Genomic DNA, 16,499 nt, shown 5'->3' on the forward strand with positions numbered 1-16,499 from the left:
ACTGTGTATACAGCAGAGCAGCCCATGGCCATGCCAGTTGAGATGTGGATGGTACAGAAGAAAGTTCAGTGTGTTCTGTGGCTCACTAAATTCGAATCCGTGACCAATGTGCAACGTAAATATCGGTGCATTTATAACGAAGCGCCACCACATAGGAATAACATTACTCGGTGGGATAAGCAGTTGAAGGAAACGGCAGTTTGGTGGAGAAACCCCGTTCTGGTAGGCCATCAGTCAGTGATGAGTCTGTAGAGGCTAGACGGGATAGTTACCTAAGGAGCCCTCAAAAATCTGTGCGTGAGTCCACATTGAACTACACTGAATAGGTATGAAACTGGGAGAGTTTTCCTTTTATTTGGTGCAGATTTCACATTTCTATCATCTTTTGTTGCTTTCCTGTGACCAGTCAAAAGTGCACTATGATTTTACAAACACACTGTAATAGCCGGCCATACCCCATTATTATGTAGAAGAAACGCAGCGCAGCACAGCATTGGACACCTGATTATTTGTTCCTCCCCCTTCTCCCTGCAAATAAATAGTCAAGTTAGAAATGCTAAGTTTGGGGAGGTGATATATATTAATATTATTTTGAAAATGATAACCTCACACCCTCTCATAAAGAAGGAAAGCTATAAATAGACTGACTTTTTTTTTTTAATTTTTCTGAAGTGAGAAGCCAGGAGACAGAGAGACAGACTCTCACATGCGCCCAACTGGGATCCACCCGGCATGCCCACTAGGGGGTGATGCTATTCCCATCTGGGACGTTGCTCCATTGCAACCAGAGCCATTCTAGTGCCTGAGGCAGAGGCCATGGAGTCATCCTCACCTAGGCCAACTTTGCTCCAAATGGAGCCTTGGCTGCAGGAGGGTAAGAGAGAGAGAGAGAGGAGAAAGGAGAGGGGGGTGGGTGGAGAAGCAGATGGGCGCTTCTCCTATGTGCCCTGGCCACCAATAAAACCTAGGACATCCACCTGCCAGGCCAATGCTCTACCACTGAGCCAACTGGCCAGGGCTTGTAGACTGGTTTTTAAAAAATGCTTAAATTCCTTTCAATGTCTGATAGTAACTGGGTATAAAATAAGGAATATAAATAAAAAGACAGAAGGACAACTTTGTATTTCTTTTAGGGATTATACGACCAAGATTTTGTGTGCAGATAGAAGGTTATTCATAAATAGATATGGGTAGTTTTTATTTTTTTGGTATTTATTTATTTACTTATTTATTTATTTATGCTAGTAACAGAGTTAATCAAAAGTGAGCAGGTATAGGCAATTGCCTCATCATAGGTCTGAGACGCTTTGGTTTTTCAACTTAAATTATCACCTAGTGACGTATAAAGGCTAAAATGACTTTATCCACCAAAAGTCATTAGTTAACAACACTTAGCAGGTCTGTTGCCCTCTCCTGTTCCTATAACATAGAAATTAATAATGCAACTGGAGATGACTTAAATTAAAACTAGACAGAGATAGGAGGCAGAGTATGAATGTGGTAGAGCAGGGGTAAAGCTGAGAATCACAGTCTTCCCAATGCTCTAATTCAGTCAAAAGAACAGAATAAAATATTGAACAGCTCTTCTGAGAGATGCAGAAGTGCATAAGCACTTGGAGAGACAGAAGTGGGGGCCCTAGATGTCTGATTGTGAGACAGGGAGAAGTCCACAGGCTCCTGCAGAGGGGACCCCAAGAGAAAGGGACAGAGGAAAGGTCTAAGGATATAAGATTACAACCCTATATATAATGTACCCCAAAAGAGATGTTCATAAACACTCATTTATGCATATAAACACATATATATATCTCCACACATGCATACATAACATACAACAGAATAACAGGTTTGGGGGGAAAATGTGATTGCAGTTTTGGACTTCAGTTGTTCACATTTAGCACAGAGTAATTTTCAGGGTGGCCAAATCGTGTAACCAGCCATGATTCCCATGAGGGTATTTGGAGACCTGGAAATCGACAGTGACAAGATAATTTGCTACAGTGGCCAGGCAAAGGAATCCTGGGATGGGACAGCAAACAGCAGTAAGAGTTTGCCTCAGACGCTGAGCTTTCTGCACCTCTTTATGGTGCTGTTAGAGTGCAGAGTGGCAGGAAGAGAAACAATTCTGTGACAGTCTCACAAGGTCACTTTTGGTTCCAACTTTCAGGTAAAAATCTGAAGGCACTGTGGTGGTTCTCAGCTACTCACACAGCATGGGAACTGGGCCGCTCAGCACCTGCCGTGGTACTGGTTTGCAGAGACACAAGTCCAGAAATTGAGTCTGGGTTTAGAAAGTTTGATACAGTAATTGAACTGAGTAATTTTATGTCTGTTGAATCTAATAAGAACTAAAAGGTGTCATATTTTTGTCTGTTTTTTTTGTTTTCTGAAAAATAGGTTTTTATTGCATTTTTTAAAAGTTCAAATCAAGATGAATTAGTCACTTAAGCAAAACAAATGATCAAAATGGGTCCTCTGTCCCATGTAATTCGAGAAGCATTGGCCTGTTATGTTAGAGCAATCCGTGGGATGGACTACGACCTCCCCTAACACTTGAGCACGTTGTCCATATTTTAACCTCAGTTCTCTAGCTTCCACGATCACCAAATGCTTAATACAGTTTAATGCAATGCATCTCCACAGAATATTAGCCCTGAAAGCTGTCCTGCCAAAACACTCAGGGCCAAATACATTTGAAAAACAGAGCGTGTTCTAGTCTCACCATAGAGATTCCCAATGTGTGTTAGCAGCTCAAGATTCTGAGGAGTTTTGCATTAAACAAAAAGTATCATTTTGACACAAAATTTCCCAAACTTATTTGGTTACAGAGCTCATTGTATCCTGTAGCACCTGACGAGATACTAACTTCCCGTGAAACCTGCTTTCCGTTCTGAGGAACATAAATTGGAAAATACTTCTTCTATTTATTCATGACTGGAGACCTCAGTGAAAGCGAGAAGAAAAAGAATCAGGTGGCAGGAGATAGTGTTGCAGGAAAGAAATGGAGAATGTGCACCCTGTTTGATCCTGACCCAACTAATATGCTGATTCCATTCAAATTGGCATTCTAATGCGAAACGGTTGACTTCCCTGGCCCTCTTCCCTGTCCCACCTGCCTTTCTAAACAGGCCTACCTTCTCAGCAGGCTCACTCTTCCATCCTTACCGAAAGATTTCTGCTCCCCTTGAGTCTTCTCAATTGAGCCAGATTATGTGAAATTTGGGGTTTTGCTAGTTTCCTGACTTCTCTACATCTGGTCCTTTCTATACATTTCCAGGCATGGAGTCAAACCCCACTGGTTTGAACTAACAAGGGAAAGGGTCAATCTAATTTGGCAAGAAGGCTGCTTTATAGGATATTTAAAAGTAATGCAGGTTTAGTTTTATTATTTTTGAGAGTGCATAGTGCCAGACACTGATTGTGCATACACAGTTTCTGTTTTATAGACAGACATCAATGATTTGTATTAATTGAACTTAAAATAAAATTTTATGTTAAGTTTAAATGTTCCTTCCTCTCTCCTATTTACAGTGATGTTAGAACCACTTTAATTTGCTTTAAATTTTTTTTCTAAATAAAATAGACTACTTTATTGCAAGTCCTGTCTCAAAACCCACTCTTCAAATCAGCGGACCTCAAAGAAGGACACTGGCGTACACTTGGTCTCTGGCTTCACTGGCCACTGCAGCAAATTATCTTTCATATATGCAGGAACATATATGAAATGTCAGCAAAAGCAAAGAATTCAGGATCTCCATGCTCTTTCTTTCCAAATATTTGCTCTGAAAATTATCTCTAATTTTTTGAGGCAAAAAGTAAGGTAACTCTCACTGTCTCTTCTCATAATAATTACTGTATTTTATTTCTCTCATGGTAATTATGGTGTGAAATTATATTGCCTGTTGATTTATTCACTTCTGTGTTTTCTGTCTTTTTTATGTAAAGTCACAGAAAGAGGTAAATCCAGTCTTCATGGAAGAATATGGGAAGAGGGTGCACTTAGAATTACCAGGTACACAATGGAAAAGAGACAATATTCCTGCTGGCTCCCCTCCTGATCAGCACCCTCACACACAGCAGCTGGCTGGCTGGCAAACAAAACAGGGAAAAGCAAAAACAAGAGCGTGGTCCTTGGACAGCACTTAACTTACCTCTTGAGAAAGACTAAGTCTTGTGAAGGCCCTATCAATACGGAACTTGGGATTCAAATGACCAACTCTGCTCTGTGTGCAGACTTTAGAGTAAAACCTTCCAGTTGACAATTTCAACACCAGACATAGAGTCCCCAGTTAATTAGCTCAGCAAGAGGAAGGCATATGAGAACAGTATTTCAACTACCTGTAAAAATCAACAATGTTCTTCATGCTTAACTGTAACAAATAATCAAGATTTTACCAGAAACATGAGGAAAATGAATGCATTAATGAAGAAAACTGTTTGTTTTTGTTTTGTCTTGTTTTTTTGTATTTTTCTGAAGCTGGAAACGGGGAGAGACAGTCAGACAGACTCCCGCATGCGCCCGACCGGGATCCACCAAGCACACCCACCAGGGGCAACGCTCTGCCCACCAGGGGGCGATGCTCTGCCCCTCCGGGGCGTCGCTTTGCCGGGACCAGAGCCACTCCAGCGCCTGGGGCAGAGGCCAAGGAGCCATCCCCAGCGCCCGGGCCATCTTTGCTCCAATGGAGCCTTGGCTGCGGGAGGGGAAGAGAGAGACAGAGAGGAAGGGGGGGGTGGAGAAGCAAATGGGCGCTTCTCCTATGTGCCCTGGCCGGGAATCAAACCGGGGTCCCCCCCCCCACGCCAGGCCGACGCTCTACCACTGAGACAACCGGCCAGGGCTAAGAAAACTGGTTTAAGTCCAGATCAGTTAAACCTAAAACAAATAATAGATAGTTCATAGGACATGAGTGAACTGTTCGAAATAGAGTCAGAGAGATATTGTTGCTTCTATAAAACAAGAATTGAAATAAAAAATGAAAAGAAAAAAATGAAAAAATATAAGACTTCTCGGAAATTAAAAATTGTTTACCTGATTTTAAAGTTTAATGGAAGGGCTAAGAACCAAAATTGATAATCTTTTCCAGAAGGGGGTAAGAAAAGGATAAATATGACAGAATAAGTAACCTATATGCAGTACTAAAAAAATTGACATTCAATAAAATTCTAGAAAGAGAGAACATAAAAAAAATGGAGAGGAATTTAAATAAATAAATGATAGAAAACAATTTACCAGAGTTGTATAAAGATGGTTTTTCAAATTAAGGGGAAACTTTAAGTGATCTTGAGCATAGAATTTATCAGAGGTGAAAAAAAAATAAGATTTTTTTATTCAAAAGTAATATCCAAATGACCTCAAGGTAACACACACAGAGATTCTTTTATTCTTTTCCCAATATTTTAGAACACAAAGGATAAAGAGAAACTTCTTATAAGGCAAAATCAGCCTGACCTGTGGTGGCACAGTGGGATAAAGTGTCGACCTGGAACACTGAGGTTGCCGGTTCAAAACCTTGGGCTTGCCTGGGCAAGGCACATATGGGAGTTGATGCTTCCTGCTCCTTCCCTTTCTCTCTCTCTCTCTCTCTCTCTCTCCCTTCTCTCTAGAAATCAATAAATAAAATATTTTTTAAAAAAGGGAAAATCACAGAAGTTAAGTGGATCGAAATCAAACTGGCGTCAGAATTTTTATTGTCAGTAGTGGATGCTGAAGACAATGGAAGAACTCCTTCCAGGCTTTAAGAACAAGTTAGTTTTAATTTGGAATTTTATATACAACTAAGTTATCAGAACATATGAAAAAAATGAAAACATCTATAGAAATTTTCTCAGGTACTAGTGTCAGGAAGTTTCTAGAAGATATACTCAAGGAAATGAAATTTCAAAAAACTGCGTGAGATAAAGAAAACATGAGCTACAAGATACAGTGCAATTAGCTGAGAGGTACAGGAGAAATAAATCACATGATGACATCTGGACCAGCACAGGAAGTTAGTGATCTACAAAAAAAATATTTTCAAGAACAAAAGAATAGATTCTTTTAAAATGATAAATGGGATACGCAAAAAGGTTTTAGTTATGTGACAAAAATAGTCATATAATTTTCTCAACAAGAATAAAAGAAAAAATAACTTGCAACATTTTATAAAAATGTATATAAGGATCATGATAAAAATATAAAACAAATGAAATGTGTCATTTAAAAAAATATGGAATGTAAGAAATCTGCCATGATTTCATTTATGGTTTCTGGTTTCCTGTTTGGCTGAAAGGCATTCTCTACCCTGAGGTTATATCAATATTCTTCTAAATGATTTAGTTTAAATGCTCATAATTTTATGTTCTTTATATTTAGATTTCTAATCCATGTGAAATTTATTTTTACATGAAGTGTACTAGGGATTTAACTTTATTTTTTTCCTGATAGGTAGATAATTATGCCAACATCATTTTTTAAACACATTGTTCTTTCTTTACTGACTTCAACTACTATTTTTATTACAGTAGTTTATTTCAGATATTTTAAGAAATGGCTTATGTTTTAAGTCAAAGAAACCTGAAGAAGGTAAGAGACCATTCTTTTGCAAGTAAAGGAACTAGATTATTTGAGAAGCTTAAACACTAAAAAGGCATAATAAAATATATGTAGGTGTCATAATTTAAGTCCAAAATCATAGGAATAAAAATAGAATGTAGAATTTTTAATAAAAGAAGACAATTTTAATTATTCATAGAATACAGAAGAAAAAGAGATCGAGAGAGAAAATAAAGAAGTTTAGAAATAAGAAATAATTACAAAGAACAGAAAGTACACTAATTGTAAATTGGTTAATCTCACTAAATGAAAGACAGAGCCAGTCAGATTGGATTAAAAATATACACTCTGTCTCTCAATTCAGAGTTTGTTTATTGAATTAAGATATATTTTTTGCCCTGGCCGGGTGGCTCAGTGGTATTGCGTCAGCCTGGCATACAGGAATCCCGGGTTCGATTCCCAGCCAGGACACACAAGAGAAGCGCCCATCTGCTTCTCCACCCCTCCCCCTCTCCTTCCTCCCTGTCTCTCTCTTCCCCTCCCGCAGCCAAGGCTCCATTGGAGCAAAGTTGGTCCTGGCGCTGAAGATGGCTCTGTGTTCTCTGCCTCAGGCACTAGAATGGCTCTGGTTGCAACAGAGCAATGCCCCAGATGGGTGGAGCATTGCCTCCTGGTGGGCATGCTGGGTGGATCCTGGTCAGGTGCATGCGGGAGTCTGTTTGACTGCCTCCCTGTTTCCAACTTCAGAAAAATACAAAAAAAAAAAAAAAAAAAGATATACTTTTATGAGGAATGTGGGAAAAGCTCTAGACAAAATGCAACATCCATTTCTGTTTTAAACAAAACTACAAAAACAACTCTTAGCAATCAATAATAAAATGTAACTTCTTCAACCTAAAAGCCTCTGAGAGAAACTGACTTCTACCATTATTCTTAATGATGAATGTCTCAAAACTCTTGTACCAATATTAAGAATAAAACAAGAATGTTCTCATTTTAAAAATTAAATTTATTGGGTAACATTGGTTAGTAACATTATGTAAGTTTCAGGTGCACAATTTTTAATATATTATCTATGTATTGGCTTGTGTGCTCACTGCCATAGACACTGCTCACAAAACTGAGGGAATCAGGGAATGTGCAGACACTCCAGGACTTTCAGCCTTTTGTCTAGTGCACCTTCACCAATGAAATAAAAATCGGTTTTGCATCTCACTTGCATAATCAAACAACTTTCTTTGACTTGTCGTTTGCTTTTCTGATGTTCTTATTTAAAAAAAATCAAATGCTTCTTTTTTTATCACTTCATATTTATTTTGAAATATCCCCTAATTTTTGTGAGCAGTATATTTGATCCCATTTTCCCTAGTCATCTTCCTCTCATCCCCCTTCACTCCTGGTAACCACCATACTGTTTGCTGTCTGTGTCTATAATTTTCTTTTGTTGTAGTGGTTGTTGTTGGCTTGCTGTATTCTGTTTAATATCTCAGATATGCGTGATATTGTATGGTTCTTGTCCTTCTTCATCTGACTGATTTAGCTTAGTGTGATATTGTCAAAATAACATCCATATTCTAATTCTTGCTATTTAACTGGAGGTTCTAGCCAGTGCAATAAAGTAAGGAAAAAAGAAGACATACAGAAAAGAAAGGAAGGAGGAAAGTAATTTCTATTCATAGGCAGCATGATTATTTTTGTAGAAAGTCCTATGGAATCCCAAAAAGTTATAGAACTAAAAACTGGTTCAACAAAGTTGAAAGACACAAGATTAATATCCAAATATTAATGTTTTTGTACATACTAGCCATTGACAATTAAAAATTGTAATAAAAATAATGAGTTCTCAAGAGAATCAAAAATATGAAATGCTTAGACATGAATCTTACAAAAGTTATACAAATTATACACACTAAAAACAAGAATCATTGCTAATTGAAATTAAGACCTAAATGAATGGTGTGTTATCAGCAGATGGATCAGAAGACACAAATTTGTAAAGATGTCAGCCTTCTGTGAATTAATCTGCAATTTCAAGGCAAACCCATTAAAATCTCAGTGGAAAGTTTGTACAATTGACAAGAAGGTTCTGAAATTCATGTAAATTCAGAAGACCTAGAAATCTTTGAAAAGGAAGAACCTAAGGTACAAGAATAACACTACCTGATTTCAAGATGTATTAGTTATGTTAATCACGATGCAGTACTGTTAGCATAAAGGCAGATAAATAGAACAATTGAACAGAATAGACTCCAGAAACAGAATCACATATGTATGAACAACATATTTTTCCCCAAACTGGAATTATTCTTTATCTGCCTTCTGTTCGTATTGTACAATATCTTATTTTTTGATAAGTAAAAAAATATGTTCTATAGGTTTGATATTAAATTTTATTATTTTTCTTGCTAATAATGCAATGAATACTAGTGATAATATTCGTTTTATTTTATTATTACATTTAAATGGAGGGAATTCTTGGACAAGACATTTATGAACAGATTTTGTGGACAAGGGACCAGTGGGAGGAAGAGGAAGCTGTGGTTAGAAGCAACTTGAGTCACAGGCAAGCAGGGGTTTGAGTCTGTCTACAGAAACTTGCTCATCAACACTCTGCCCTGAAGGTAAAAATAAGAGCCATGAGCACTGAAAAGCTCTTCTGTTTATAGTAAAACTAAATGATGGGCATGAGGCCATTGTGTTAGTATGTTTATGTGTGTGTCTTGGGGGGTGGTGTTGTGTGATCTTATTTTAAGTTTCAGAGATATTTGATTCCCCTTCTTTCTCCTCTACCATCTGCTTCTTCAAAAATGGTGCTCATTTACTGGTCAACCCTAGTTTGCCTGCCATGCCACAGAATCACACTGGAATAGAGAGGCTCGTCCTGTGAGTCTCCACTCACTTCTTGTATCCTCTCAAACAAGGAGTCTCTGTGCTCATCATCCAGCTCTGACCCCAGATCTTTAAAGATAGGTGCCTTTTCTTGGTGTCCTCTCTTACCATCCCCTCCATTTCATTTTTCTCAGTAGCCCTTTTCTGTACATTGTAGTTCGAAGTTATAAGTGTTCCACAGACTCATCAAAGATAGCGTGGCTCTTTCTGTTTTGTCTTCTCTTTGGTGGCTTTAGTTCATTTTAGAGAGAAAGAAAAAAGTTATTTTTACTTTTCTATATAAAACCATAAATAATCTATAAAAATCTTCCAAAATGATGATGCCAAGTTCTATGGCTGTGGTAACCTATTAAAGAGCAATGCCAACCTCAATGCCCTGACTCAAGGTCATGTCTTCCAAGTGCTAAGAAACATTTAATGGAGATAGATATTACAGTGGAGAGCACTTTGAACTGTGTTCCTCATTCTGTGCAATTATTATTCATTTACGTTTTTTTCAGAAACCACATTTGTAAATTAACTGCAAATTATAAAGATGTACTCATTTGAAAATGTTAGTTTACTTGCATTTTCTTTGAAAATGATAAGGCAAGTCAGAAGGTGAACTTGAACAGCACTTTCATTTACTGGCCATTTTTTTTTTTTGGTTTATTGTTCTGTATAATCTATACTGCTGATTTAGCACAGATATGATCACCATCTCTCCAGGTATTCTGGAACATGTGGCTCTCCTGTGGACAGTTGTTTCATATGCACTGACTCAGCACTGACTAGAGACTGGGGTTAAGGAATATGTTGATTAAATAAGCTCAGACCCTTCTGTCAAGGAGGTTCCCAAATAACAACAGTTCAATTAGACACATAACCAAAAAGCAAAGCACGTTCTTAATCACCATCACATAGGATTGTTACGTTGTTTAAATAAGAATGTGACAGGGCATGTAGTAAACCTTCAATAACTATTCAATCTATTATTGCTGTTGTTTTTATCATCATCATCATCATCAGTAGAAAGAGGTAATGACAAAATTCTGAAGGGAAGAGTTGGAAGAACCTTTACTGTACCTAGATGGGTGCCATGGATGTTGACAAGGACCATCTGGGTGGTCTTTGGATAAAGGACAGTCTGTATGGAGAAGCGGAAGTGGACATATGGCAGACGTGAAGGAGAAGAGGAGAGAAGCTGTTTTCGGTGCTCCTGTGTCACAGTACATCGTGACGAAAACCACTTTGGTATTGGGTCCCAGGCATTGACCTTTTGGTTCTGCTTTATTCTCTTGAATTCTCTCACTTTGGCTCAGCATGTTTTCTTTAGCAGAGCCTTTGGCATCAGCCTGGTTCCTGTGTAACAATTTTGAGAGGATGAGAGACACGGATGGAAATAACCCCTCTAAAGTTACAATGACCTTCTCCCATAATGTATTGTAATGTGCTGGTAATGATAGATGCACCAGCTTCTGTATTTGAAGTTAAAAGAAAATTCGGTTGTGTTTTCTTTTCACCATCCACAAACTGTTATTTTGTAATAACAGAGGGAAGAGTTTTCTATAGCAGCCTTGTCAGTGGTTCCAAACTGGAAATAACATCCAACCACTAACTGCTGTTTAATTTTTTTTTGTTTTTACTTTATTTCATGCGTAACTATGTTTGCACAGCGGGGCAGCAAACATCTGAGGAAATGTCACTTGGAAAAGCAAACAAGCTACCCTTTCTGCCTGGGGTTTTGCCTTTGGTGGGTCTACACAGCCCCAAATCCCCAGGAAGGTTTTATTTAAGTGAAATGAAATCTGTGGGAAGATAGAAGATGGCAAATGGTATTACTTGCCAAAATATGAATTTCGTATTTGTGACGCTTTATTTCTCTTGAATAGACAGAACTACAAGACGGCTCCTAAGAGCATTCCCAGCTACTGAGTATGACTTGGGAGGCAGGGGGAGGGGTGGCTTGGGGGGAATTCATCACAGGGGCAAACCAGCAGAAGCCTCAATGCTCAGTGTGTAATCTTTCCATGTAACTAACCCCCAGACAGACTTCTTGTGTTTCTGAGGGATGCTCCTGGCTTTTCTCAGGGGTTTCTATTTTGGGCTGTTGGCACAAAGAGACGTCAGCGGATGTTGGCGGCAGCCGCGCCTCTCCACAGCTGCACCAATGGAAGTCAGCACATAGCTACGACTCATCTTTTTCCTTTGCTAGTGGGGTTTCGTCCACCATCTTCACTGTGCACAGCCGTGCCCAGTGACCAGGAGCAAGAGGACTCTTGGGACCCCGAGGAGTTTGCAAGTTTGAGTTTGAGTCGTTCAAACTTGAAAGAAAAGCTAGAGAAGCTAAATCCCTAGAGGTTAAAATAGAACCACACGACACCCCTCATTGATCAAAGCAGTTCTCTTGCATCAGGTACAAGGTAGTGGGCTAAGTAATGGTTTGGAGTTTCATTTCTGGCACCTTCAACGATGTAATTTACCCTCTTCCTCTTCAGCCTACTTCTTGTAACAGAGAGAAAAGCATAGCATTTAAATTTATGAGTTCTGATAGAGTCCCAAGTCAGCATTTAACCACTTTGCATCTCGGTTTACAGATCTGTAACATGTGAATAGTAACCACTTCCTCAGGGTTGTTGAGAAGATGAAATTAGATAATTGAGTTTAGTGCGTGTATAATGTTCCCACCAAAGTTCTTCTGGAGGTGAACCTTAGATCTAAGATTTTCAATCTAAGGATTTCTTCCAGAGGAACTTTGTTGGGAAATTTTTAGATGTGCTCAACTTCAATGCTGTGTACATGAGCATGATATTTTTTTCCTTTGTATAATATCTTGCTCCAAAGATAGATTTGTATATCTAATAAACAGCCTACCTAGAGCTATTTCTTTGCTCATCTTTCCTTGTGCAATCATGTAATAACTTCCTGCAGTGTACCATGCATACAGGTCATGATATTTCAGAACTCTGTTTCCGTTTCCACGTTAGCTAGAAGGCTAGATTATGGAGCAATTAATAAGACAAAATCCTTGCCTTTAAGCAGTTCACAGTCTGATAATATTATGTGCAATGCCTTATACACTAGCGTAGAGCAGGGTGGAGGGAAGAGGTGAAGCAGGATAAAATGGACCTTGAGTTATGTTTGGGACAATATGTGTAAAGGGTTGGATCAGGAAGGACCATGGTGTACTCAGGAGACTGGTATTAGGCTGGAGGCCACACCACTTACCATTGCCCCCTCTTTTGAATTTCAGTGGATGTTATAGAATTCCATGTTGGGACCCATGAACTGTGACCCAGTCAGCATTCTGAGACGGAAGGGAACGGTGAAAATGCCCAAACTCTATAGCTATCTTCAATTACTTTTTCAACCACCAGTGCTTGGACCAGCACAGGGGAAACAGGTTAGCTTATATGCCAGATAAGAAGGTTTTGCTAGTCTTGTGCAAGTGTATTAGATATGGTTTAAGTGGGCGAATTTGGAGAATACACAAATCCACATTTAAAAGAATGTCACTAATGTTCAGAAGATGGTTCAGACAACTTTGAAAGAGTTCTTGAAAGAAACCAGACCAATCCTTCATATCCTAGATGTGTTCGGACACCTAAGAAAAAAAGCTAGTAAGACACTTCTTTTCTGAAAAATGTAGAAAGGGGCCATGCATTCTTTGGTGATGTGCTCCAGAAAAATGTTAACAAAAAGATGGTTTTTACTATTAAACCTTCAACTGATTTTGGCCTGCAAAACTCCAGCTGGCTCACATTACTTGTAATGTGCTTTGGTGTGTCTCTGATGATAAATATGAAAGGTCCTTAAGATATACAGAAATATTCAGCAACTAAACATGCTTTTTTCCGTCCCTTTGAAAATTTAAGATGTCAAAAGCAACATGGAGGCCTTTTAAACATAAGGAAAATTATGTATGGACAAAGCACTTTTATTCCCACTAAGAGCCGATGAGGTCTTCTCCTTTTTTTAATGGGGTGACATCAATAAATCAGGATACATATATTCAAAGATAACAAGTCCAGGTTATCTTGTCTTTCAATTATGTTGCATACCCATCACCCAAAGTCAGATTGTCCTCTGTCACCTTCTAATTTTTTGTGCCCCTCCCCCTCCCCTTTTCCTCTCTCCCCTCCCCCCGTAACCACCACACTCTTATCAATGTCTCTTAGTCTCACTTTTATGTCCCACCTACGTATGGAATAATGCAGGGGTCTTCTCCTTCTTAAGGGAGATAATAGTTGAGGTTGAGACTTCAGCCCTCTATAACAGAACAGACAATAAAAAACACCCACCCTTCATAATTCAGCCTCAGTCTGTGTCCCAAACAGTGTCTCATGGGTTTATTTGATCTTATTGTTTCTCACCAGCTCTCATCATGTAGGCAAGACAGGTCTTCGTCTGCTGGTACGAGCTAGGCACTCCTGTCACCAAGCCTTTGCTTATTATTTCTGAGAACACTGCCTTTTCTGACCACTCTAGTTATCATTGCTCTCTATTCCCACTGGCCTCTGAACTGAAAAACTCTAAAAGTGATCTTTGGATTTTTTTTGTTTTATTGTTTCCCTGCCTTCTGGGACCTAGGGCACCACCTCTAAGATCGGTGGCCTTTAGGTACAATTCACTGTCATAACCAATGATACATGTGCCCAGCAGAAGACCACATTGCTCTACTATGCCCCCCCCACCTGGTAACATGGAATAAAATCCCTGGCAGATGCAACAGGGAGAAAGTTCTGTGCCTGAATGTTCCAGGAAATCTTGAAAATGGAAGGTTTAGAGGTAAAGTCCCAAGGACAGTGCCTGGCACGGAGTAGATACTCAAAACTTGTCTCTTACCTAGAGAGTTGCCATGCTGACAACTAAAATTATGGACATTGTAAACAGCTTTAGAGTTTACCACCATGAGACAAGTGAACCATGCCACATGTGGTGACCAAAATTCCATCAAGGTTTGAGTCCCCTCAATATATCATCTGGGCTAAGAGGATACTTGAGCCCCCCCCCCCCCCCAAGCATCCACGACTTACATGATAACAAAGCTCCAAGCTGAATAGAATGTCTGGTGCGACTGAAATGTTAACATGATGGATGGCTCTACATGGCTGACCAAAAGAATCATTGGAAAGAGCTTTAAGCAAAATAAAGATTTCTGAGGAACCCTAAACTTGCTAAATTTAAAACTTCTGAGGCTGGGGAGCAGCAACCTGTATTTAAAATTTCACCTCTAGTAATTTTGAGATAACTGCTATATAGTGGGAGGCAAGTCACCTGGGTACAATTGCTTTCTCCACACACACATCTACACAGTGAGGCTGTGTTATTGGCCCTAATTACCCAGTTAGAGCTGAGCTGGCCTATAAAGTCTTTGAGTTTCCTCTTTAATAGGCTATAAAAGTGACCCTGTTTTAACTCCTGTTTTCTCTGTTTTTTTGTTGTTGCTCAGTTATTATCCAAAATTTGCTTTTAACAATTAAAAAAATCTTCCTTTAAGAAGAATTAGGAAATATATAATTTATCTAGCCAATAATTTTTATATAGATTCTGGGAACCTGAAAAATAAATACAAATCTATATTTTAATTTCTTAATTAAAACAGCCGGTAAATGAAAAAGTGCTCTTGAATACTACAGCAAAAAAGAGGCTCATGGTAAAATAATTTCATACAGGAAATAAAACTCATCAGAGAAATTGTCAAGTGCAATGTGGGAGAAACTTTGAGAAGTTGGGTAATAGAATTTTTTTCTTTACTAACTATAATACAGTGAAACTTCTGTCTCGAAGTCAGATTAAGTGTGGGGCCCAGGGTGAGGTATCTACCTTCTTGGAGCTTTTCTTTCCTCATGTTAAATATAGAACATTATATCTGCGTCCTAGTTTCCTAGGAAAAATTAAAAGATGGATGAAGGTGTCTGTAACTAAATCAGGAACATAAGAGGTTCTCAATAAAGCTAAGCTGTGCCTGAACTACTCTTCGGAAAGATTTTCACTGAAATGGTTCTTCAGTTATTCTTTGTGTTTCTTCATTTTATCTATACACGAAGGTGCACTCAGATATGACTTCTAGCATCTCTTACAAAGCTGAAGTGTTGTGTTTTTATCATTCTAGACAGATTTTCTGTGTGGCCTCTAGTCAACCAGAATTGTTCTGAGAAGTTGTATTGGTCACGGAAAAGTCAGTGAAAATCCCTAGATAATCAATAACATTACATTGAAAGATTTATTAGATATAGTACACAGGATTTGCTTGTCTTTAAAAAATTCTGTTAATAAAAATACATTAAACTAAAATATGGTGAATGCCGTTTTTTTTTTCCCTTTGATATAAAAGGAATGCCAAGATCTTACATGGCCTCTTGCTTATTCTCAGAGGGCAAGAATTATTGTGCTATTGGCATTTTGGAAATTTTCAGGGGGAAAAAGTATGCAAACCAGAGTTCTGTGTTCAGTGTTAGATGGATTCTGGGTTCATTATCCCAAAGTTTAATTTTGCTCCAGTCCTAATCACAGTGTCTGGTATGTAAGCATATAGTCAGGGCTCAGTAAAAACTCATCAGAGGAATCGAGAAGTGCATTCTTCTATTGAATTGCATGAATTGGTGTGATGTAGTAGAAGAAGCATTATATGAAGGTTTTCTTCTCCAATTCTTTTCATTTTCTCTATCTTTTCCTCCTATTCTCTCCCATTTATTTCTCCCCCCCCCACCCCCAGTGTCACCAGCTGATCCAACTCGGTCTGTTACCTGCCATGTTGTAGGAGCCACCAGCAGTGGCCTCAGGAAACGGGATGTCAACCAGCAGAAGAGGACAGGAAAAGCAGCAGGGCCCCCAACTCCTTTTTTCATCATTGACAAGGAAACATGATATATGCTGATCCAGGCTCTGACTTAGGCCTTCATTAAAGGAAAGTAGGGTATCAAGAATTATCTGCAAACCATATTCCTGCAGTGAGTTAAATCATCAGACAAACATGGTCTATAAATATTTCCATCCCATTGTTTTTGCAAGAATGCAAGCCACACCTAAAAGCACATTCTGTATTTCGTGGGGAAATATATGGTGATGCACACTTTGTCCCGCCATGCCAAGA

General features: G+C 38.8%; 1 long non-coding RNA gene across 1 annotated transcript; it reads right to left on the reverse strand.

The window, feature by feature from the left end:
* Positions 1-9,560: 9,560 nt before the first annotated feature.
* Positions 9,561-16,261, reverse strand: LOC136307609 (uncharacterized). Its single transcript, XR_010725964.1, has 3 exons — positions 16,153-16,261; positions 10,490-10,765; positions 9,561-9,654 (listed from the first exon to the last, which is right to left on the reverse strand). It is a non-coding gene; the product is annotated as an uncharacterized lncRNA (long non-coding RNA).
* Positions 16,262-16,499: the final 238 nt, after the last annotated feature.

The sequence above is a fragment of the Saccopteryx bilineata genome, chromosome 6 (genome assembly GCF_036850765.1).
Source record: "Saccopteryx bilineata isolate mSacBil1 chromosome 6, mSacBil1_pri_phased_curated, whole genome shotgun sequence".
NCBI lineage: Eukaryota > Metazoa > Chordata > Mammalia > Chiroptera > Emballonuridae > Saccopteryx > Saccopteryx bilineata.